Source organism: Lolium rigidum, chromosome 1 (assembly GCF_022539505.1).
Source record: "Lolium rigidum isolate FL_2022 chromosome 1, APGP_CSIRO_Lrig_0.1, whole genome shotgun sequence".
Classification (NCBI taxonomy): Eukaryota; Viridiplantae; Streptophyta; class Magnoliopsida; order Poales; family Poaceae; genus Lolium; species Lolium rigidum.
In genome coordinates, this window is record NC_061508.1 from 81,601,011 (window position 1) to 81,626,898 (window position 25,888).

General features: G+C 46.5%; 1 pseudogene; it reads left to right on the top strand.

Annotated features, from left to right (window-relative positions):
- The first annotated feature begins 1,138 nt into the window (after positions 1–1,138).
- Positions 1,139–24,610, top strand: LOC124676532 (annotated as a pseudogene).
- The last annotated feature ends 1,278 nt before the right edge of the window (positions 24,611–25,888 follow it).

Below are 25,888 nucleotides of genomic sequence, written 5' to 3' on the forward strand. Positions count from 1 at the left end.
TTACAAAGATCGATAAGGACTACACATTACATTCATATATGTAGGACCTTATTAATTAAGAAATCACTAATAACTAGACGATCTCCTCGGCGTCAAAGGAGATGATAATGAACTCATCGTCGCCGTAGATGCCATTGTCGGGCAATGATTCATCTGCCTCGTAGGCGGCTACGTCCTCATGAGCCTCATGCCTTGGCATATTGTCGCCGAAAATGTTCCCGAAGCACGACAACAAGCAAATTCACTAGCCTTCTTGGGCGGCCTTGCAACTTTTCCATGCATCCATCCTTCTTACCTTTACTTTTGGCGTGTAGCCATGCACGCACCCGGTCCTCGCAGAGAGACTCGAAGGACTCCTCCACCACGTGATGCACCGCATTTACTTCATGCCGCGCCGACACGATGGACGCCTCCACCACCATATATGCTGCTGCACATCTTCCTCCTCCATGCCGTTCGGCTCATCGTCCGAGCTAACAACCAAAACCTCCTCCGATGTCGACAACTGGGTGTCAGAAGTCACTGGAGCGTGCCCGTCCTCCAAATCAGATGGCACCAGGACAATGACATTGCCCCCCCCCCCCCCTCCCCCCCACTCCGGGCGGTGAGAAATGCTCCTCGTTAGATGGCATGAGGTCGATCTAACCGAGAATAGATTTATAGGGAGGCCTGGTGCCGATGTGGGATGCAGTAGATGGGAAGATTGAGCGGGACATTTTATAGGCGAGGATGTAAACGACACGAACATTAGCAGTTCGGTCGATTTAAAAAATGTCCACCAAATCAAATCCCATGTTTAACACTTTGGTGTCTCGTAAGACGCATGTGGTGACTTTGTTATTCTTAAAACCCATCAGATTTGTTTTTTAGACTTAGTGTCTAGAAGGTGCTTATAGGGTATGGTGTAGATTTGCCTAAATATGTAGTGTCTTTCAAAGAAGAAAAAAAAAGGCACACTGAGTTGACAGTCACCGAGACATGTGGCGGGAAGCATCTCTTCTGCGGTTGCCTTCATAAGTTCCGATCTCGAGATCTCAACGGCTAATTAAAAAGGTTTTTCCTTGCAGTTGCAAGACTCCAACTCCACCAATTCGAAACGTGGGTCAGAGATAGAGACGGAGAAGATTCGCCTTGCGTAATGGAGGCCCCGGCGGCAGCTGCGGCGTCAAGGCCACCAAGCTTCGCGACGCAGGTATGATCCACTCCCATTCTTCCGTTTGGGGGTAGAAATTAACTGGGATTTTGTCCGCGTGTCTGGTTATCTCATTATCTGATTTCGTAAGATAAAGATGGACCTAACGGTGGGAGGGATCATTTGCTATACTGCGGCAAGGTGGATAGTACATAAATTTGGTTTTATTTGCTGGTCTGGTAGTAACAATTTAGAATTTCAACTGTATTTGATTTTTCTTCTGTGCCGAAGAGAAACTTTATTGATCACCCAGAAAACCTGATAGAACCGCGAGCAATCAAGCGCTCAATACAAGTCGGAACCACGAAACGCCAAACCACCTCATTCTATTCTCTTCTGACAAGGTTGATCATCAACACCGGGCGTGTTTTTCCTTCATTGACTTCTCTAGCTTGTACCTAGCCGGCTAGCCCGAACTCACGCAATCAACAACAGGCCGCAGTATCTTCTGCATTCCTCTGTTATCGGGTCATGAATAGCGACTCTGTAATCAGGCATTCATCCAAGACTTAGGTTCAGCCCGGAATCATGCGAAAGAATTGCGCTAGATCGTTGTCAAGTTTCAGCAGTTGCAGTAAGCATGCGAAAGGGCCTCTGTCGGCAGCAGACAGCGTTCTTTCGTACGTGACGAAGTGCCAATAGCCCAATAATGCTTGTGGGCTGTGAGCACATTACCTAAAGAGTATAAGGCTGTTACAATCGCTGGCTTCTCAGCGTTTTGACGGTGCTTGCATGGTCGGTGGACCCGTAGATGTAGGTGGCGGCAGTTCCGGACTTGGCCGGTTCCCGTGGTCGGCGCGTGGCGGGCTCGATTTGTAAATAGCATAAGCAGTCTCCTTCGTTCCCACGCGAGGCAGTCTCGATCCCAAACAGATCCCGAGCGAGGATGCTAGGGTTCCGACCGCCGTCGCCGCTCAGTCCGGCCGTCCCCCGTCTCTGCAGGTCATCGCCTCCATCCCGTCCGTGGAGGTGCAGCTGAACTGGTGGGGCGCCGGGCCGCCGCGGTATTCCGGTCAGTCCTGAGGGGGCCTCGCCGCGAGCACCTCGACGTGTACAGCGTCCAGGCCAACCAAGTCCTCTGCCCGTTCTTCACTTTCAATCCCGAGGCCTCAAGATAATCCCAGCTCCTACAGATTCCACACTCCCTTCGCCAAATCGAATCGAATCGAATCGAGTCAACCGACCAGCAGCGGAGGAACCGATGGACGCCGATGCCTGCGAGATCGGGAGCCTGCCGGAGGAGCTCCTCTCAGCACTCGCTCGCACCTCCACGCGCGACGCCTGCCACGCCGCCGCGGGCGACTCTGACTCCGGCTGGGCCTGCTTCCTGCCCCGCGTCCTCCCGCCGCTCGCCGCCGGGGAGCTGCCCGCGACGCCGTCGACCCGCAAGAAGGACCTCTTCCTCCGCCTCTCCGACAGCCCCGTCCTCCTCCCGGACAAACGCGTGGTACGTATATACGCTGATCCCCAACACAACAAGTCGTGCCTCCATAGGACATGCTTGGTTTCTCTGTTGATCGTTGATCACTTGCGGTTTCTCCTGTTAATCGGCATCAGGATCAGGCCTGACCTCGCCCCGGTCTCTCTTCCCTACCCTTCCGCAGCGGTGCCGCCATAATCCTAGATGCCAGAGTGGCTGTGGTCGTCTTTGGGCCATGGATCCTCACCAGGGTCGTCATCATCTTCTTTCGCCTCAGGACGCGGCAAGTGCTTCTCCTCCTCCATGAACGGAGATTGTAGCAGCTCGCCTCTGTATCCAGGACTCCTCAGCTGTCATTCAGGTATGCAAGTTCAACAACCATTTCTCAAATCAAGAACACTGAGATATCTTACCACCGATTGATTTACAGCATGTCACTAAATCAAAGATTATATGCCTTCTAAAAGACAACATTCAGATTTTAACACATAGAAAACCAAATAATGCCAGTAAGCTGAGACATGTGTTTCAAATGTTGCAGATCGATGAATGTTTGCAATGTGACATATCGTTGGAGTAGAAGTTGGAATGCGAGAAATTATTTGTATGCTAGGCAGTGATATTTTATATCGATGTTCAAGCTCCAAGGACTGATTCTATTGTTGCTGTTTATCTACCGCAGATTTTTTCCACGAGTTTGGAGAATCGTGATCAGGATGAAATTTAAATATTTGATGCCGGCATCAATCTATTAAGTGAAGGGATAATTCTTGCGTATTAGTAAATCGTGTACGTGCATCAGATCAGATATATATACTGTTAGCCTATAGCAGTTCCATCGCCTTTTGTCAATTTTCACTCACATCATATTAATTATATCCTCTGTGTTCCTAATGGTGGAGCGTGGAATTTTACAGTACACAAGCTCAGTAAACCCATGTATTGTACATAGTGGTACTCTTATAATTTCTCTCATTATATTAAGCGGAAATTATGGAATGCTGTGGCCCTGCCATCATCGCCCCTCTCTGTCCGTTGAATTGTATTGTAGATAACATAAGATTTGAACCTTAAAGAAAAAGGAAGCAGTATTGTTCCAACCTGTCTATTAATTTGTACTTTCGGGGCTGTTTGTACTGATGTTGATGATTATTAATAGATCGGCGGAATTTTTACCAAAAAATGTATCAATTTAGGATGTTGGTAAAATGATCTTACCAGATACGAGTGGTAGTTTTTTCCTGGAGGACGCTAATGCCAACGCTAACTTTAACTTTTTTCTAGCACGTGTTTAAATATATTAAATATATCTATAGTAGATTTCAATCTATTTGTATGGTCAATTACTTTGATAGGAAGTCTAAGAACGATATGAGTAATTCAAGGTGGAGGGCGCGACGGATGGCGCGCCATGTGGTAAGGGAGGCACAGGCGTCGCGAGGTGCCAGGGTGATTCCCTATTGGGCTCAAGGTAGACTGTATGCGGTTTTCTTACTTGGATCAGATCCAGCGACTCGGGATATTTGGACTGGAAGGTCGTTGTATCTTTTCACCTGAGACTAGAATATTTTTTTCCTAATTCTCAAATACCGAATTAACAAGAATAGTATTGTTTGGACTTTAGAGGTTGATACAGTGCTCCAAAGAATGCATTAGTACAAGCATTGCCAGCAAATTAGTGTGTGTATATACATATATGTATGTATTATGGTCCTTACAACATAACTTAATGTACAAGAACCTGTTTACTCAACAACTTATAAGCAACATTTATCAATCTATGTTTGTAGTTTCTGTTTTATGTACATATATAGTTTAATCTCTCCTCGAGTTAGACGTGGAAGACTGAATTTTAATGGAACTCTTCAGGTTTGCTTGGTGAGGTTGCGGCATGAAATATGTTGATTTGTCGTAGATTTTTTGGCAGGTATCACTCTAATACTAAAGTTAAAATTTTCCATTTTGTATAGCTTGCATTAAGTATATTTGTGCCACACTTTCATTCGTGGCATAACTTAATATCAATGTAAGGAAGTAAACCAAGGAACTAAATGTGAATATCAAAAGCAAGTAAAATATTGAGAATGATGTTGTTGGAGAATTTGATTACGCTTTTAGTTTACTCCATCTAGACATGTTCAAAAAAGATTACTCAAATGTTGGCCTCATTGACCTTGTTAGGGAATTCCTCTATTTAGTACATAATATACCGTTTAATATGCCGATTGGTCTATGTACAAGAAACTGTTTGGACATTTATTATTGTTTACCATCGTAGTATTGCCCAACCATGACACAAAGTTTCAGTAACAAAGATGCATAGATTCATAATTTCAGTAGCAGTATTGTACTCATGTAGTCATGTTAAGTTTGTTTTCTCTCTGCTCTTAATATGTCTGATCCATATATACTTCTATTCATGGTATATCCACTACGTTTCAGTAACAAAGATGCATAGATTCATAATTTCAGTAGCAGTATGTAATTTTGTGGCTTAATTATTTCTGGACTAATTGACGATTAATAATTGCATTGTGAAACATTCCCCTTCTCATATTCCTGCCATATCTGCACCTTGTCTGTGTCATGTGTCAGTACCAAAAGATGTTGCTTCCATGTTAATAAGCTCTTATCTTGCGACTGAATTTGTGCCAGTTTGCACATTCTATCACATGCGATCAGCTACTTAGTTTATTCAGTTTACAGATTTAAATATATATCATTGCACTATTATTTAACAGTCTGTACTCTAGGGAAATAGAATTACTAACTACTTAGTTGGATTAACTATGCAAATCGCTGAAATGGCACCATTTCTCTCTTAGTAGGATCACTTAAATGCCTCCTCCAGTTGCAAGGAATTCTTGCTTTTTTATTATTCACACAATCTATCCCACCAAGGTTAATAGATACTATTCATGCTAGCAGGCCTTACAAGATTAAAGTGAAATCTCTTATATTATTCAGAACATTAATGTATGAATGTTGGTTGTTAATCACTATATGAAACTATTATATTGTTTAGTATTTTCGTGACCAAAGAGACACACATGCTACAGTAGAAATATTTTTTATACTTTCACATACTTACAGGTTAGTGGGGAATGGAACATGCCCTGAAGTTTGCATTTCCAACTATGTTGTACACCAAGGCATACATCATTATTAAATTTGCATGTGCATAGTTTTACCTCATCTATAAATATGTGACTGATGATATGCGGTAATTGTTGTATATTTTTTCATAATAGCATGCTACAGCCATAATATCTTTGTTATTAAGGCATATATAGTTTTTATTTCCATATGCAAATACTGTTCAAAGCAATATATATTTCTACTTTTTTATTGATCGTATAACCATTTGTCAAGCATATAGCTCAATTAAAAGATGTAATTTAAGGAAATTTATAGAAAAAGATGATAATTGAATAAAAGGAGTGATTTACTGTATATCAAATGTTACCATGAATATATTAATCTACTAAAATATGTAGAAGCATAAAGAAAAATAAGAGATAAAAATGAATGAAATGCAAAAGTGGCATTGTCTCCTGATGTAGGTTTGCACACTCCGCCGCCTCTGCCTACCCCGGTCTGTGTGTATGTGATGGATCTCATGTTGGTTTGGTCTGCTAAGTGGCGGTGCTGAAAGCTTTTTTTTCCCTCCAGGTCCATGTAGTGATGATTCAGATTTGCATTCGGGAAATCACTCTGAGAAAAAGTATGTTCTCTCTCTGCTTTTGTTTCTTATTGCTTTTTATTAGGTGATGAGCACAGCTAAGCCGCCTTCTTTCTTGCAGTGAACAGGCAGCTATTCCCATATACTGCTGAGAAGTTAGGGAAGGTGTTGTGATCCATGCCTTTGTGGTATCACTATATGCGTTTTTTCACCAGTTGTGCGTTATCTGACTTGGTCATAACTGTATTATCAGAATGTGTTGAACTCCAGGTAGCTGCTCTTTCATTGGAGCAGGTTGCATCAGAACGGCGTTTGCTGCATCCTCAGGATGGCGCGTGCTCTTGTGTTTTGTCTTGCATCATCGTCATGTAGTATTTATGAAGCCGAACCTGATATGTTGTTTAGGTCGATGTACAAGTATGCTACCTGAACACCCTTGAACCTAGGCCATGTACTATCTACATTTGTGTGATGTTTATGACGTATGCTATGTCAGTATATGTTGTGCGTTATGACGTGTCCTCCAAATGGATTGACAGTACGTGGTGAACACTGGCGGCTGGTCGAGAAGCCTCCTTTGGCTTTGTTTTGCATCTTTGGTTGTGATGGATCATGATTAATATGTTGTATCTTGTGGTATGCTAGAAAATAATTAGCCTGCATTTGTCGCAATGTTAGCTAGATAAATATTATCTTTTAGCAAATTTGCGAGGTTAGTCCTTAAGCTATTTCATTAGTTCTTTGTTTCATCTTTTCTTTGTTATGTTCTTTTTTTTTGTGTACAATGTTGTTGCTAGCCGGAGTGCTTGTTGATAGATTTACCAGTATGGGTTTCACGTCTGCGTGTCTCGGCCTAGGCCGATCTTCCCATGCAGAATGTAGAGGTGACAGCTATCCCTCGCGTCTCTCTAGGGGGGATTATATGTTTCGTTGGAAACCTAGATTAGTTTCGATCGGGTAGAAAAAACCATAGACATTCTCGGTGGCATCGGCGAGCTGCGGCTAAGACAGAGACCTCTAATCCGTCCTACAACTATGGCTGCTCCACTACCTAGCATATACGACTATGAACACATAAAGACAGGACACAAGAATCTGATCATGGAAGAACGACATGTAGCCGGCGCGGCGAAGCGCGCATGACATCTAGTAGCATAAAACGCCGTTCAGGAGGTCAGGTTCGCGTATTGAGATGCTGCCGTGTAACCGGGCGCTAGGTTCATGTTTCGATGGGCTTAAAATCTTTGTCCAGTTCAAGATACACTACGTGGTTTCCTTCCTGTAATTTCTGCGGCATGTTTCCATGGCTCTTGAACCAAAAAATTCATCTGGAGCTCTATGGCGGCGCTGCATGTCCGAAGGTGGAGGGAGTAGGGCGAGGGGTACCCTGTTCTGCATTGGGTTACCCAGGTGGCGTCCCTGCTGCACAGCCCCCTTTTTTCGAAAAGGGGCTTATGTATCTGGTGTTACTGTTTTTATGTTCCCTTACGGCACCCAAGGATTTAAAGGATTTAAATTTGTTGATTTCCATCAGTTTCTGTAGTTGTATACTGTTGCCTACTTGTCTGTGTGAAGCTAAGAAGGTGTCAAACCCATGTTTTATCATCTTGCAGAAACGTAACGGGAAGGCGACCATTCGGCTAATCTTAATCCCAATATTTCTTTTAAACAGCAGGCCGTAGCCCTGCGTTAAATTAATAACGCCACAACGGCAGATAACAGAGTGCTGAAAGATCAGCTTACAGGCAACACACACCACAAGAAAGAAGATTACAAGAAACACATCTTGCGGTTGAGGCCCTCATCTATCCGCTTGATCAACCATTGGAGGAGACCGGTCAAGGAGGAACGTCAGGAGAAAGATCCAGCCATCATCATCGCCTGAGACGCCGTCGAAGTGTCGACATCCGCCTCTGCCTCCGAAGAAGGTCCCTACCTTCTCGCCCTGGATCGAAGGGCGCCGCACCGTCGAGAGGCAGGGAAGCTCCCTAGCATACGGAGGTCACAAAGGACGGGAAGCCCAGAGCCCGAACAACTACCTAGATCACGTCCGCACGCGAAGCCCACAAACACCGTCGTCGACCGCCGGACTGACCACCCATCAAGACGCAAGCTTCAGACTGAAGTCGCCGAACGAAGACACGACAAAGCCGCTAAAGGCAGCCACCGGAGCATGCAGCTCGGCACTTCCCCTCCAACCCAAGACGGCGCCTTCAACAAGGGGACGGCGCCAAAGCACCGCCGCCGCCAAATCGGAGAGATTTGGGTTTTCACCCGGGAGGAGGAGAGGGGAAAGGGAGATAGACCTCAACGGCGCCTCCGGGGAAGGGGAACGGCGCAGCGCGTCGTCGTCGTCGTGACCGCCACCGCCGGTCAAGGGTTACCCCCGGGCCAGAGCTCCCTTCCCCGCCACCCCGAGGACACAGACCCGGCGAGATGCCAGGCACCGGCCGCACCGAGGTGGAAGCCGCACGCAGGAAAGCCACCGTCTTCAGATCTGAGGTGGAGGTAGACGGGGCGACCTCCACGCCACGAGCAGCAGCCTCCGCCCCCTCGCCGCCCACGCGGCCAAGGAGAGCAGTCCACAGCACCGGCAGGCGCCCCTGCCGCCGGCGACGCCGCCCTCACCGTGCAAGGCCGCCGCCTCAGATGCCCAGGCCCCCACCGGGGAGAGCACCGGCCGGAGCCACCCTGGCCCGAAGCCGCTCCTGGAGGAGCAGATCAGGGCAAAGGGCGTCCATCCAGTACCCACACCGGCGCCGGCAAGCTTCGCGCGGAGGTCCCCCACCTATCACCGCACGGAGAGCCGAGAGCCAAGATCCTCGCCGCCCCCTTCACCGGCGTCGCGGGCTTAGCCCGTCGGCGCCTCTAGGGGCGACGAGGAGGGAGAGGAGAGCAGGGGAAGGTGGCGGCGGCGCGGCTAGGGTTTCGCCCCCTCGGTCGCCTGGAGGGGGCGACCCGAGGAGAGCGATACGGGCTATTTTATGCCTGCTACTTAGTGTCCTTCAACGTGTCCTTCAACGTGTCATCAACAATTTGCTAGATCAGCCAAGGTTCAGGTGTGGTTGTAAGTGTGTTGATGCCAACGGCACTGGTGCTTGCCAAAATGTATGCGGAATCCTGTACTCCACAGTGGATCAGGCTAGAAGTTGCCCCATACAAAATCCTACTGAATGGCCTGCTCTATTGCAATTACCGCGCCCCGAGTATCGTGCTGTTCACGATCCCTCCAGTGTGTTCACAGGCTTACCAGATGCATCATGCAGAAAATCAGAGTCCTGCCCAGCTATTGTACCCTTCACGGGAGCAAACGAAACCGTATCTAATGGTAAGCTATCGGAATCATACATTCTTTTAGTCCCCTATAAATTCACGTAAGGTGTTTTGTATAATAAGAAAATATGTGTGCTACTTATACCAAATATTCATTGTTTCTAGTTAAGGGTGATATACTGATATAGAAAACTCTGCATTCACCATATGTATATTCTTTAATCCATATACTTTGCATGTTTCTTTGGCAGCTATCATGAAGAACTTGTTCACAAGCTCAACACTTTCAAATCTTTCTCATCTTGCGAGCGTATCTAATCTTCTCCTTGTAAGTGAGACTAACCACTATTCCTACGCATGCTTCTTACATGATAGAACTCAGAAGAAGCTTGTTTTGTGATCATGCAAAATCCAGGGAACAGATGTGCGGGGTGCTTCTACTGGCTTTATTGAACCTGCTTTTGTCTCTGATCAACCCATATATGTTATTAGACCTCAGTGTAAATCCAGTGATTCAGATATCCTCATTACTGTTGATGCTACCGATGATCAGAAAGGTACAATTCGTACTCCCTCTGTCCCGAATTACTTGTCGCATATTTGTCTAGATGTGCATGTATCTAGACGCGTTTTAGTATATGGATACATGCCAATCTAGACAAATATTTGACATCTAATTCGTGACAGAAGGAGTATCATATATAGCTACGCAGATGAGATATATCCTGGCAGCCAAGCTATTTTATTAATTTTACTAACATGAACCATCAGTCTAACAATACTCCGTGCCTTACCATTTATACACCATCTCTTGTTGAACTGCTAGGTTAGTTACGATGCTTATTTACTTGTTACAGAGATAAAATGTGTTCAAGGTTTGCCATTGTGGCGGAATAGTTCAACAACAATAAATGAAGAAACCTTTCAGGGTTACCGAAATGGAAAAAAAAGGAGAAGGGATATATGAAATTACAATGGGTATGCCACCTTTCCTTCTCTATGCCTACAATATTTTCTTTTACATTACATGATGGTATTGTATACATGACAAACTCTTACGACCTCTATTATTGTAGGCTATGATTTTCAGGAATCAAACGAGAAGTTTCTGAATGTGCTAGCTCTATATAATTCTTCCTATCAGAATAACTCCTTCATTCCAACATTGCCGTTTGGACTTCGGCGAGTTTCACGCTCATTGAACGTGGTGGGTGCCACTAACTTCGTTCATATGAAATTAAGTTCTATTATTGATCCTCTTATCTATGAATCTGCTAAAAAGATTGAGTACTACAAATATTTTAAGATCGTAAACTCTTTGATCTACAAAAACAAATTCACACCAAACATCATAGCAAAAGAAGTCTCTGAACTCCCAAAAGGGTGCACCCTCTATCTGGGGCCCTCCAGATTGCGTTAGGATCCATGCATGCACTATATTAAGATCTATCATTTTAGATAGTTATCGTGCAATAAATTTTAAAAACTATTATGCACATTGTACAGTACTAATGTTCTTTGACCTGCAGAGTATACAGCTGATTATTATGTTGTGAGGGAAGAGAAAAAGTGGAAACTTTTTATGATGGTGAATATAGTGAGTGCAACTGAACATCACAGATAGCGAGTGAGCTCGCATGGTCATTATCGTACCATGACATATGAACCATAGTGCTCTCAATAATTCGCAATTGTAACCTAAGATGATTGCTGCATACTGATGGTCATGCAAAACACTATACTGGATTAGTTGACCCAATTTGTTTTAACTAGGACAAATTATCAAGCTAGATGGCTAACCAGCACTAGTCCTTTCAATAACATTATCTCTAACAGCTCGACATAAGCGTATCAAATGTACACTATTTATTATTCTAATGAAATAGATTTTTTAAGTGGAGGCCAAAAGTTTTACCTCACCCCCTTAATAAAAAGGAATGTAATTGCCCGGTTATAGTTAGCAAAAAACTGGGTTAAAACCGTCACATATCTCTATTCAATAATTTTTTCTCTTCCAAGACCAAATCAGTTTTGATGTACTATTTTATGTATACTAATTTTCTAAATTTAATATATTTTTAATTAAAAAAATTCATCATAAAATTATTACGGTACTTCTACTTCTACAAAAATATTGCTCTAACTCCAACACATTAGGAAGTTATACAACTCATTTTCCCAATAACATATCAATTGGCCTATGTGTAGGTCTCCAATGCCTATCTGCAATTTCTACTAGGCCCAGGTGCAGAAATGTTGCTCAAGTTCATAAAAGAAATGCCTAAGCATTCAACTCGCCAAGCTTTTGAATTTTCTACTGCTGTTGGCCCTCTCTTTTTTTAATGGGTTGTTGCATTGTTGTTCCCGGTAAGTTATCATGTTTGTGCTAACACTTCATAATTGTTAGTTTTAAATATAAAAATACAAATGCTAATAAATACTGTATCACTAGGCATTTTGATGGTTGTGTAGTAATAGGAATAATCAAATTATTTATTGAATACCTGGGACGTGTTCAATGGTACTTCAAATATTAATATTCATTCCCCCTCCCAACACAAACCTCCATCACCACAAAAGGGGATTCATTAATGTTGATGTTCTATTTGGTATCAAGTGATGACCATATTTCTATGGAGGATGCATGATTACCATGTTTAAACCTCTTACATTGTAATGCAGGTTATGCTGACATATCTTGTCTACGAAAAGCAACACAAGTTGCGAACAATGATGAAAATGCATGGGCTCGGGGATGGCCCTTACTGGATTATCAACTATTCATACTTCCTTATTTTGTCTACATTGTATCTTGTTATGTTTGTCCTTTTTGGATCCCTTATAGGTAGCAAGCTATCCAAAAATGTTTATCTTCAAATTATATATAAATTCAAGTCGTTAATTTAGTTAAGTTATTACTTTGCAGGTTTAAACTTTTTCAAGATGAATGATTATAGTATCCAATTTGTTTTCTTCTTTAGCTTCATTAATCTTCAGATCGTACTATCCTTCCTAGCTGCAACATTATTTACGAAAGTTAACACTGCTCAAGGTATTCCAAATTGTGTCATTTTTAACTTCGCTCAGTAGTGCAAGATATCATTGTGCAACATAAAGATGTGCTAGTTGCTAATGTGCTGCAAGGTTCTCACCTGAATATAGCATTTAGGAGAAATCTTGATGAGTATAAATGGACAAGATGGATGCATTTAGTGGGTCGATTAATTGAAGTAAATTTAACGGACACTAAAGATAATTTTGTTTGGAACTTAACAGCATCAAAGGAGTTTACTGTTAAGTCCATGTATCTTGATTATATGAATGGCCACACGAGGTACCTTCGCAAATATATTTGGAAAATTAAAGTGCCACTGAAAATTAGGATTTTTATGTGGTTTCTTCATAGAAAAGTCATTCTAACAAAGGATAACCTCGCTAGAAGGAATTGGCAGGGCCCTAAGACGTGTTGTTTTTGTGATCAAGATGAAACAATTCAGCATCTTTTCTTCCAATGTCCTTTTGCAAAAGTTATTTGGCGTATTGTGCATATGGCCTTTGGTGTTTCGGCCCCTAAAAATATCACCAATATTTTTGGGAATTGGTTGCAAGGTGTTGACAAGAGAGTGAAGAGTCAGCTGAGAGTTGGCATATCTGCTCTTTTATGGGCCATGTGGCATGTGAGAAATGATCTTACTTTTAACAAAACAAAGAATGTTTCATTTTTGCAGGTTATTGCTCTTGCTACCCACTGGACCCGTTCGTCTCCAGCCGGTGGCGCAGCGCCAGGACATGGATTTTGGGTGCAACCATTTGGAGACGGTCGCTCGGGATTTATTCAGCCGGTGCGGCTGGCAGCTTGATCACCGACTCACTTGCTGATATCTCCAATAAGCTTAGCCATGTCATCTCTCTTTAGTTGGCTGATCCACATTGAGACTTTGTGTGATCCATGATTTGTAATAAGCACTCTTGGTTGTAGGGTCCGTGGCTATATTTTTCAATAATGAAATAAAGGCCGTATGCATCACTTTGATGCAGAGGCTGGGACTTGTTCCCCCTTTCGAAAAAAAAAAGTAGTGCAAGATATGTGGTATTTCTTGATTGTTGTCTTATTTATACAGCGATTGCCTACGTGTACATCTTTGGGTCAGGGTTCATGGCAGGAGCTCTTATACACAATTTTATTGAAGGAGAATTTCCAAGTAAGTTGATTATTAATTTTAAACAAATACTTCCATTTCTATTTTTTCAATGTTTAAATAACATTAGTATCATTTGTTTTTGTAATTTAATTATAGATGAAACAATGTGAGAATGGAAGTAGCATTATTTTTAATTACAAAAGTAATGCATAATATTGGAATATTTCCTTTCCTGCTTCTAATAATTTCTTACAGTTTTAGGATTTATTTTTGAAAATCTGCACGACCTGCTGCATGATATTTCCCTCTTGTCCTACTGCAGGACATTGGATTACTGTTCTCGAAATAATTCCTGCATTTTCATTATATCGGGGACTATATGAGCTTGGTCAATATGCCATTAGGGCTTCAGCAACAGGATATCCTGGCATGAGATGGGGTGATCTAAATGATAGAAACAATGGAATGAAAGATGTGCTTATTATTATTTTCCTAGAGTGGTTGGTTTTGCTTCCTATTGCATATTATTTTGACCATGCTTCTTCAGCTGGACACAAGTCTAGTCCCCTTTCCATGATCAAGTGTGTCCTAAATAAGAAAGCCACCTCGAGAAGAATAAATGCTAACGCAATAGTCAATGAGGATATTCACGTTGAATTGGAAATGATAGACATCATTAAAGAAGTAAGTTCCTTATAGTATATTTCATCACTCCAGCACATATTGAATTTTTACCACCAAACATTGTTGTATGTTCATAGATACTCACCCCATGCCTAGAAAAATGAGGTTTCTCTACGAAATTACTATAAATAATTACCTTTATTGTCCATCCAAAAAATATCATAATAATGTCTTGGTGACCATATTATTTTTTCTGTAAAAACATAAGTATGCATATCCAATGTCATCGGTACTTGTTTTGTGCTGACCAATACTATTATATTGTTGAATTACAGAGAGAGGTTGTTGATCAAATACTACAACAACGGAGTAGTGGATACGCTATTGTGTGTGATGATCTCAAGAAATTATATCATGGAAAGGATGGTAACCCAGACAAGTTTGCAGTACGAGGCGTATCACTTGCTTTGCCTTATGGAGAGTGTTTGGGCATTCTTGGTCCCAACGGAGCTGGCAAGAGCTCTTTCATTAGCATGGTTTGATATTGGGTCCACTTAAATAATACATTGTGTCCAAATTAAGTTAAATGTGTATACATAATACTGTAATATCCTTAATATCCGAACTCTTTTTTATTTTTTTCTCAAATAAATTAATGATAATTTTGTTGATCCTTTATTTATCATAACATTATCTGTTAGTTGCCCATGGATATATATTCCAGGACAATACAACCATGCTCAATGATAGTTAACATATCACCAATGGAATTATTTTCAATGTTCCAAAAAAGGTATTCTTCTTTTTATATTCATTCTTCCTACTGGTATTTGACAGATGATTGGGCTTACAAAGCCAACGTCGGGAAATGCATTTGTCGAAGATTACAACATACAGACTGACATGGAGAACATATATAATAACATGGGTGTTTGTCCACAAAATGAGTAAGATGGGCCTGTTTGCGAAAAATATTTATATCAATGTATTTGATTTGGAATAATAATCATTCATAGGCCACCTGATTTCCTCTTTTCTTTGTCTATGTTGGAATGTAGTATGCTCTGGGAAATGCTGACTGGCAGAGAACATCTCCAGTTTTATGGCCGACTAAAGAACCTCAGTGGTTCTAGTTTGGACCTTGTAAGTTGCATCAACTATATCATTTCTCATATAAACTATATAGGTTCTCTAATTTCATGATGCAATAACAAAATTTGAAGGATAAATCAGCATATGTTCTAGATCAAGTACATGGGTTTAAAATTACGTTTAGTATCGTCAAACTCACTTGCTAGGATATGATTTTGAATTTATTGATCACCCCCTCTAGTGTTGACACTTTATTGTACCCCCACCCTCGTGTCCATTAGGATCTATTGTCTGATATATTTGATCGCTACTCCTGTTATTTGTTTTTAGTATCACAATCGTAGAATTGTATCGTCGTATCATGATAATGTGATTTTAAGATATAAGCTTTGAATAAGTACCTCAAATTCATTTATTAATTTGAATTTCTAGTATATTGTACGTCCTTCATAAAGGCTGATCATGTAAATGAAGCATATATACTACGTTGAATATATGCTGACATTAGATGCATGATATGTGAATAACTAATTATGAAACCATAAAAATTTATTGAGGCCCGTATACTTCAAAGCCATTGTACATGAATGACTAATTTGTTTCCATTGTTTCACCCTATGAACTCAATTTCTTATTCCCACCTCGCCAAAAAAAATGGAAGGCCTAGTATTTAAGTACTTAATTCACCTTGGGACTCGAAGCCAACCTATTATCAAGTTTCATTGCAAAGTTATATCTCTTGTTTCCTTTTGATCGTGTAATTTTCTTCACAAATTCCCCCCATGGAGGTTAGATACTGTCTCGTAGTATCGTACACGATACCATGGGGGTTGGATACCATCTCGTAGTATCATCGAATTCATGGAACCGCCGAGATTCTGAACACTACAGGAACGGGGTGCTACGCCGACGGCCGGCCGCCCTCGGCGTAGCCACGCCTGGCCCTCGGCGTAGGCTACGCCGACGGCCGCCCTCGGCATACCTCGTCGGCGTCGAGGTCCCTCGGCATAGGCTGGTGCGCCGTCGGCGTAGAGGAAGCCCTCGGCATATACGGCGTACACCGACGGCCGGCGTGCCCCTCGGCGTACACGCCCTCGGCGTACCATCAACGGCGATCCGTCGCCGGTAACGGCGCGCAGCATACGCCGACGGCGTAGCCCTCGGCATAGAGGCGAGGTGGCGCGGCCTGGCGCGGCGACGTGTCGCGGCCTGGCGCGGCGACGTGGCGCGTCTACGCCGAGGGCAACCCCTCGGCATAGAACAGCTCTTCCTGGCGACGAAGCGGCCACGTGTCGCGCGCTGGTGCAGCGGCATACGCCGAGGGCAACCCCCTCGGCATAGCCTCGACCATATGGTCATGCCAGGGGCCTATGCCGAGGGCAACCCCCTCGGCATAGCCTCGACCATTTGGTTTTTCCATTTTTACTGGGTTCCAATTCATCTAAATTCAGTTCAGCAGGTCCAATACATCCAAATACATCCAAATTCGTCCAAATTCATCATAATTCACATAAATAGCATGAAATCCACATAGTAGCATCCAAATACATCCAAAATCACCATAATTCACATAAATAGCATGAAATCCACATAGTAGCATACATGGTGCATGTAATAGCATACAAGAGGAGAGTGCCATGTCATCCAATACATAGTAGTAGGTAGCAAATGATGGCAAGCAAGAAGCCCGGTGCTGACTAGCGGAGGAAGGACCCGGGCGGGGTGTGTCCACCCACATCCTTGGCGAAACGAGCAGCCCGGGGTTTCGCTCCCAGTAGAAGCTGCAGAAGAACCACCCGGAGAAGGACCGGTAGCACGCCCGAGGAGAAGTCGACGGAGAGGCACCGGGAGTAGTCCCGGGAGTAGTCGACGGAGAGACACCAGCAGAACGCCCGGGAGACCGACCACCTTCATGAACCGGTGTGACCTCGCGCCCACCCGGCGATGCCCGGTTCCCGGACCATCCCGTTCCCTACGTGTTCCCTACATGTTAGCAACTTGCGAGGCAAAGGAAAGTGGTAACTACCGGTTTGGCAAAGAACTTACCTCCGGTGTGGATCCGTAGTAAGTCGCAGCGAAAGCTGCCCTCGATGGCATGATAGGCATGTCCCCCGCCACGGTAAGCTGGAGCCGGTGGCGGTGTACCGATAGACATAGAAATCATCATTTCCCGCAAGATAGGTTACAAGTTAGGCTTTGCAGAAATAAAGCATCAAACTGAGACTTGTCATCTACTTGCGTGAAGAAAGATTCAGACTTACTCCTATATACGCCATGTAGGCCGTATTCTGCCTATTCCACTGGGCAGCGGCCTGCTGATACGCTTCATTGCAGGCTTCGAAGGCCGCCTCGAACTCGAGCTACAATTTCAGAAACAATGAATCTCGTAAACACTTAGCCATGTAGGAAGGAAAACCGGAAAGAGGATGAAAATGAGGAAACTTACATCGTAGGCGGGTGGACGAGCAGGCCGTGGACGAGGCTGGGGGCTGTCGGCGGTGAGGGTATGCTTGAGGCGCGTGTAGCTCGTGGAGTGGGTAGGCTTGACCACCTTATTCATCCAAGGGAAACGGCCATGCGGACGCCCGTGCCCCGACAGGACCAACGACTCCTCGTCGGCCGGAATGCTCAAGGGGTCATCCACCTCGGGGTGACGAGACTTGACCATGTCGCGATAGTCCTCCTTGGCGGCCTTGGCATTGCCGTAGTGCCGTAGGCCGAGGCAATGCGGGATTGGGCTTCACGCCGTCCGCATCATGTCATATATCCGGGCATCATGAAGCACCACCCCAGGTGGTGCCTCGGCCACCTGCATCGCGAAAAGAAAAGTTAAGCGTACCACAAATGAGACATGGCGGGAAATGAATGAAGGTCGTTCCATGTATATACATACCTTTTTCCCCTTGAAGCGGGTGTAGTCGCGGTTTCCCGCGCGATGTGTGCCACCGGTGCCTCGGTTCTCCATGTTACGCCTCGACACGGCTGCAAACTCCTCGTCCCGCCCGAGCCACCTCGCCCTAATCAGCTCCTCCCATGCCTCCCTATGCTGCTCGGCCCACTCGGGACAAACCTGAAAACGCAATACTCAGCTCAAGATAATTCAATGAAAACTTAGCGGCAATGTAGAATCTCATTGACATTTTACTCACCGACATGTACTCCTCAATGGTCATTGCCCATTCCTCCGTAGGCTCGTTACCAACATAGTACTCCTTCTTGACCCTCTTACCCTTGTTAGCCCGGAAGGCACTAGCGCTGGTGAACTTTTGGTTGTACCACTGCTGCGGTGTCAACCTCTCGCAAGCGCCACGCAAAGTGAGACGCGCCTGCGTGTCATGCTCCGGGTCCACACGATAGAAGCACTTCAATCATGCATAAATCAGTTGTGAAAGTCATGAGTTAGCACATTAGGGTCATCAACTATGAACGGTGCTCGAGAAATATATGCCTTACCCAGAACTTGGTGGTCACAGCCTCAGCAGCTGTCGCGAAGCCTACGGCAGGGACATCCAGCTGCTGCGGGGGGGGGGGGGCTCTCGGGGGAGGGGGCTGCTGGTGGCACGGGGGCGGGGGCGCCGGGGAAGTGGCTGCCGGCGGCGGGGGCTCTCGGGGGAGGGGCTAACGGCGGCGGGGGAGCTCGACGCGGGTAGGTGGCTGGCGGCGGCGCAGGTAAGTGGCTGCTGGTGGCGCGGGGGCGGGAGGCGCCGGGGAGGGGGCTAACGGCGGCGGGGGAGCTCGGTGGCAGGGGCGCGGCGGAGGGGGCTGTTGGTGGATGGCGGCGGTGAGATGGCAGGGAGGCGCGGTCTGAGTAGGGTTTGGGTGCGCGGCGCGAGCGGGTTCGGTTGAACCGCGTCCGTGGCATGGTGGCTATGCCGAGGGCCCGACATACGCCGACGGCAACCCTCGGCATAGACCACTTTTTCTTTTTTTTTCTTTTTCTTTGTTTATTTTTTCTTTCATTGATTTTTCTGAATATATTAATGTCAATTATATTATAAAATATATTAATATAGGTCCATATAAATTTGTTTTAATCTTCTACATTCCCAAGCTATGCGCATAAAAAGTTACAATCTTAACTTAACATTTTCTCCCATAGCCGAAACCCTAATCCGGTAGCCCCGCAGATCTACCCCTTTGACCGACCTCCGATGACAGTTGACCCATGGACTTTTCTCTTACTTTGTGTTGTGTTAGGTCATTGGAACATGTAGTATCAATAATTACCCTATCTTACATCAATATTCTCTCCGGTAGACGAAACCCTAATCTGGGAGCCCATGAGATCTACCCCTTTCATCGGCGGTCTACCCCTTTGATCGCATCCCATCGGGGGTCCCCCGGAGGACATATTCCTCCATTTGAGCTTGGTTAGGTCATAGGTACATGTGGAAACAAGGATCATCCCATATGATCTCAAGTTTCTCTCCGGTTCAACTCCGAGGGAGTTCCCCCCTATACATGCAGAATCTGCCTAAGTGTAGGAACCCCTGTCCGAGAAGCCGGACACACCTGGGGGGTAGCCTTGGATATAAAAGCATCTCAAATCACTTTTGTGCATTCCATGTGGACACACACAAGTTTTGGGGCCATTCCCTAGATCCGGTGCTCGATTTCCGACGAAACCCTAGTTCTGTTGACCGCGCGGTCTACCCCTTTGACTGCATCCCATCGGGGGTCCCCCGGTGGGCATATGCCTCCATTTGAGCTTGGTTAGGTCATAGGTACATGTGGAAACAAGGATCATCACATATGATCCCAAGTTTCTCTCCGGTTCAACTCCGAGGAGTTCCCCCTGTACATGCGAGAATCCGCCTAAGTGTAGTAACCCCTGTCCGAGAAGCCGGACACACCTGGGGGTAGCCTTGGATATAGAACCATCTCAAATCACTTTTGTGCATTCCATGTGGACACACACAAGTTTTGGGGCCATTCCCTTGATCGGATGCTCGATTTCCGATGAAACCCTAGTTCTGTTGACCGCGCGGTCTACCCCTTTGATCGCATCCCATCGGGGTCCCCGGTGGGCATATGCCTCCATTTGAGCTTGGTTAGGTCATAGGTACATGTGGAAACAAGGATCATCACATATGATCCCAAGTTTCTCTCCGGTTCAACTCCGAGGGAGTTCCCCCCTATACATGCGAGATCTGCCTAAGTGTAGGAACCCCCTGTCCGAGAAGCCGGACACACCTGGGGGGGGTAGCCTTGGATATAGAACCATCTCAAATCACTTTTGTGCATTCCATGTGGACACACACAAGTTTTGGGGCCATTCTCTACATCTGATGCTCGATTTCCGACGAAACCCTAGTTCTGTTGACCGCGCGGTCTACCCCTTTGATCGCATCCCATCGGGGTCCCCGGTGGGCATATGCCTCCATTTGAGCTTGGTTAGGTCATAGGTACATGGTAAAACAAGGATCATCCCATATGATCTCAAGTTTCTCTCCGGTTCAACTCCGAGGAGTTCCCCCTATACATGCGGAATCCGCCTAAGTGTAGTAACCCCCTGTCCGAGAAGCCGGACACACCTGGGGGTAGCCTTGGATATAGAACCATCTCAAATCACTTTTGTGCATTCCATGTGGACACACACAAGTTTTGGGGCCATTCCCTTGATCGGATGCTCGATTTCCGATGAAACCCTAGTTCTGTTGACCGCGCGGTCTACCCCTTTGACTGCATCCCATCGGGGGTCCCCCGGTGGGCATATGCCTCCATTTGAGCTTGGTTAGGTCATAGGTACATGTGGAAACAAGGATCATCACATATGATCCCAAGTTTCTCTCCGGTTCAACTCCGGGGGATCCCCCTATACATGCATAATCTGCCTAAGTGTAGGAACCCCCGTCCGAGAAGCCGGACACACACAGGGGGTAGCCTTGGATATAAAACCATCTCAAATCACTTTTGTGCATTCCATGTGGACACACACAAGTTTTGGGGCCATTCCCTTGATCGGATGCTCGATTTCCGATGAAACCCTAGTTCTGTTGACCGCGCGGTCTACCCCTTTGACTGCATCCCATCGGGGGTCCCCCGGTGGGCATATGCCTCCATTTGAGCTTGGTTAGGTCATAGGTACATTTGGAAACAAGGATCATCACATATGATCTCAAGTTCTCTCCGGTTCACCTCCGAGGGAGTTCCCCCCTATACATGCAGAATCTGCCTAAGTGTAGGAACCCCCTGTCCGAGAAGCCGGACACACCAGGGGGGTAGCCTTGAATATAGAACCATCTCAAATCACTTTTGTGCATTCCATGTGGACACACACAAGTTTTGGGGCCATTCCCTACATCTGATGCTCGATTTCCGACGAAACCCTAGTTCTGATGACCGCGCGGTCTACCCCTTTGACTGCATCCCATCGGGGGTCCCCCGGTGGGAATATGCCTCAATTTGAGCTTGGTTAGGTCATAGGTACATTTGGAAACAAGGATCATCCCATATGATCTCAAGTTTCTCTCCGGTTCAACTCCGAGGGAGTTCCCCCCATACATGCAGAATCCGCCTAAGTGTAGGAACCCCCGTCCGAGAAGCCGGACACACCTGGGGAGTAGCCTTGGATATAGAACCATCTCAAATCACTTTTGTGCATTCCATGTGGACACACACAAGTTTTGGGGCCATTCCCTTGATCGGATGCTCGATTTCCGATGAAACCCTAGTTCTGTTGACCACGCGGTCTACCCCTTTGACTGCATCCCATCGGGGGTCCCCCGGTGGGCATATGCCTCCATTGAGCTTGGTTAGGTCATAGGTACATGGTAAAACAAGGATCATCCCATATGATCTCAAGTTTCTCTCCAGGTTCAACTCGAGGAGTTCCCCCCTATACATGCAGAATCTGCCTAAGTGTAGTAACCCCCTGTCCGAGAAGCCGGACACACCTGGGGGGGTAGCCTTGGATATAAAACCATCTCAAATCACTTTTGTGCATGCCATGTGGGCACACACAAGTTTTCCGGCGATTCCGACGCTCCGGTGGTCTGTAACTTGGAAAACCCTAGGGCGGGGACCCCACACATCTACCCCTATAGCTTTCTCCGTGCGAGGGTTTACCAGTGGACTTTTTTATTTATTTTGCTTTGTTTAGGACATATGTACATGGAAACCATAGGTTGGGCATACTTTACCATAAAATAGGCTCCGTTCGAGCCATGGTGGGGGTTTCCACATACGAGATCCTGGATTTTACCAAGCTGGTAGCCCATTATGCGGAAATCGTCAACGCCGGGTACATCCAAGGTTAGCCAAACCTTACATCACACTTGTACATGTATGTTAGGGGCAGAAGCAAGTTTTCCAACAATTACGACGCTCCGGTGATTCTGTTTCTTGGGAAACCCTAGGGCGGGACCCCTAGGGTTAGGGTTTTACCAAGTGATATGTTAGGGTTATAGTTAGGGTTAGCAATGTATGTGGAAAACCTAGGGTTAGGGATAGAGTTAGGGTTAGGTTAGGGTTAGAGTTAGCAATGTATGTGGAAACCCTAGGGTTAGGGTTAGGGCTAGAGTTAGGGTTAGGGTTAGAGTTAGCAATGTATGTGGAAACCCTAGGGTTAGGGTTAGGGCTAGAGTTAGGGTTACGGTTAGGGTTAGAGTTAGGGTTAGAGTTAGGGTTACGGTTAGGGTTAGGGTTCGGGAAACCGTAGGGCGGGGACCCCGCGGATCTACCCATATGTACATCGATAGCAAATGTTGGGCCTAGTGGCTCCGGTTGACCCGTCTGCGAAGAGCGTCACCCATGCATGGGACCTACATATGCCATCTACGAATTCTTAAAAAATAGAACCATTTTTTACATAATTCATACTAGTAAATAAATAATAGAAACATATTATAAAGTAACATGAGAGAGGGAAAAAAAAAAAAAAAATACTATATGCCGAGGGTGGCCGTCGGCATAGGGTGTCCATGCCCTATGCCGAGGGTGGCCGTCGGCGTCTGAGTGACGCCGTGAGCGGGCGTCGACGGCGCGGGCTGGGCCAGAGGCGATGCCGGTGCTACGCCGAGGGCCAAGGTGACGCCGACGGCTGCCCTCGGCGTAGCCTCCTCTACGCCGACGGTGTTCGTACGCCGACGGTCGGGTTCGTGAGCTGCCCCGGCGAGGCCGTACGCCGACGGCCCCGATAAAAAGCCGTCGGCGTACACTCTGGCCGTCGGCATCTGTCACCATTCCTGTAGTGGAACCTGGAGTATTCTCGTTTCATTGAACTGTCCTATAGAGTTGAAGAAGGATGGAAATTAATATACTGAAATGGTGATGATTTGTAGGCTGTTGAAGAATCATTGAGGAGTGTAAATTTACTGCATGGTGGTGCTCCTGATAAACAAGTGAGGACGTACAGTGGCGGCATGGAGAGGCGTCTTAGTGTCGCCATCTCGCTGATTGGAGATGCTAAAGTATAGCATACGGCAATACTTTTCTGTTTCTCTACGAAATTATACACTGCGCTTACGTTCTCGTAAATGCTTCCCAGGTCGTCTACATGGATGAACCTAGTACTGGACTAGATCCTGCTTCAAGGAAGAGTCTCTGGTGTGCTGTGAAGCAAGCAAAGCAAGATAGAGCAATCATTCTTACTAGTAATCTTCAACATATATCCAACCGTTCGGTCACTTGTTCTTGGTCTTAGTTTCCTCTTCCATGGTAGTATTAATCAACTGCTTCGTTTTGGCATCTTTGCAGCCCATTCCATGGAAGAAGCCGAAGTCCTTTGCGATCGGTTATGTATCATGGTAGACGGCAGGCTCCAGTGCATAGGAAGCCCGAAAGAGGTACACTCATCTTACGATATAAGCGGTTGGCAATTCAGAATAAGTTGTGAATTTGTGACAGCGTTGTTTTGTTAAAGTACTGGAAATTCTGTATGGCAGCTCATCGCCAGATACGGAGGGTACTATGTGCTAACAATCACGACATCGTCGGAGTTCGAACGAGTGGTTCAGAAATTGGTGCTGGAACTCTCGCCACGCGCAAGGAAGGTGTACCATTTGTCTGGAACGCAGAAACACGAGCTGCCGAAGCAAGAGGTGAGGATTGCAGACGTGTTCACGGCCATGGAAAATCTGAAGAAGAAAGCGGAAGTCCAAGCATGGGGCCTCGCTGACACCACCATGGAAGATGTGTTCGTTAAAGTCGCCACGGCGAGACGGTCGAGCGACGAACTCTCCTAGGGTGGCCGTGTGCCGCACCTCCCCATTTGCGATGCTCTCTTGCATACTGTAAAGTCTACGAGTTTTCCTTTGTTTGTTCCAAATTAAATTTACAATTGAACTCTGTCACATGGCAACATATAAAGCATGCACATTGGATGTACAATTGTGTATCTTCCCTCCCTCCCTCCCCCTCCCTCGCCGCTGCCTGAGGGCGCCGCCGGGCAAAGCCTGGTAAGCGCCGGCGGCGGCGGGGATTCCTCGTCCTCACTCACGCAGGGGGCGGACGTGGGTCTTCCCCTCCGGGCCAGGGCATGGCTTTTCCGCCGGGAGCCATGGCGGCTGCGCGCGGGCTCGGCCCGCAGCAGCGGCGCGAGGGCGGCACGGTGGCGGTGTGCGCTTGCTTCTCGGCGGCCCGGGCCATGGGCGGCTTGGGCCGCGGTTGGACGCGTCTGCAGTGGTTGCCAGAGGTGGTGGCGCGGTAGTGGTGGATGCTCCTGACGGCGGGTTGGCGGCATCGTTTGTCGGCTCCTGGTCGAGAAGGAGGGGTGGGGCTAGCGGCTGGTGCTGCTTGGAGGTCGGCGGAGTGGCTCCTCCAGGGCGGATCTAGGCTAGGTGGGCCCAGATCTGCCGACGGCGGCGTGTCTGCGATGTCGTCGCGGTGTCGGCAACTGAGCGGAGGCGCAGGGTTCCTACGCCTGTTGATGCGCAAGCTTGTGGGTGGCAAAGGTCAGCGGTGAGGGGAAGGTCGTGCGTGGTGGTTGCTGGTGCGAGGTGGCCTGGCTCCGACGCGGTGGAGGTGGCGGCCACAGCGGGCTTGCGGGCCAGATCTTGTCCAGGCGGGCCGAATCAGGTGATTGCTTTACGAGCCTTTGGGCCCGGGCTACACGGGCGCACTGCCCCCATCTGGTCTGTTGCCCTGCTGGGCCCGTACCGCCACCATCTGCATGTGTGACCTCGGGGTGCTCTTGTGTAGCGATCGGTTGGGTTTGTCGTTTCATGTGGTTCGGGAGAAATGCTTGCAGGCACCGATGCGGTGGCACCTGCGGGTGTCGCCATTCCTACTTGTAGGGCATCGAGGTGACCAGCAGCAGCGGCGTGTTGGCGTCACACCCCTTCTTGAAGGTGTTGCCTTGATACTCAACGACCTGTGTCCGTCCGCGAGGACGAGCTCTACGGCCCCTACCGGGGAAGCATGGGGGAGGCGGCGGGGCGCGTGGCCGCCGCCTTGGAGGGCGAGTGGGCGTCCCTCGAGTCGCTCCACAGCCAGCCTCTATCGGCGACCACTGCCGAAATCGA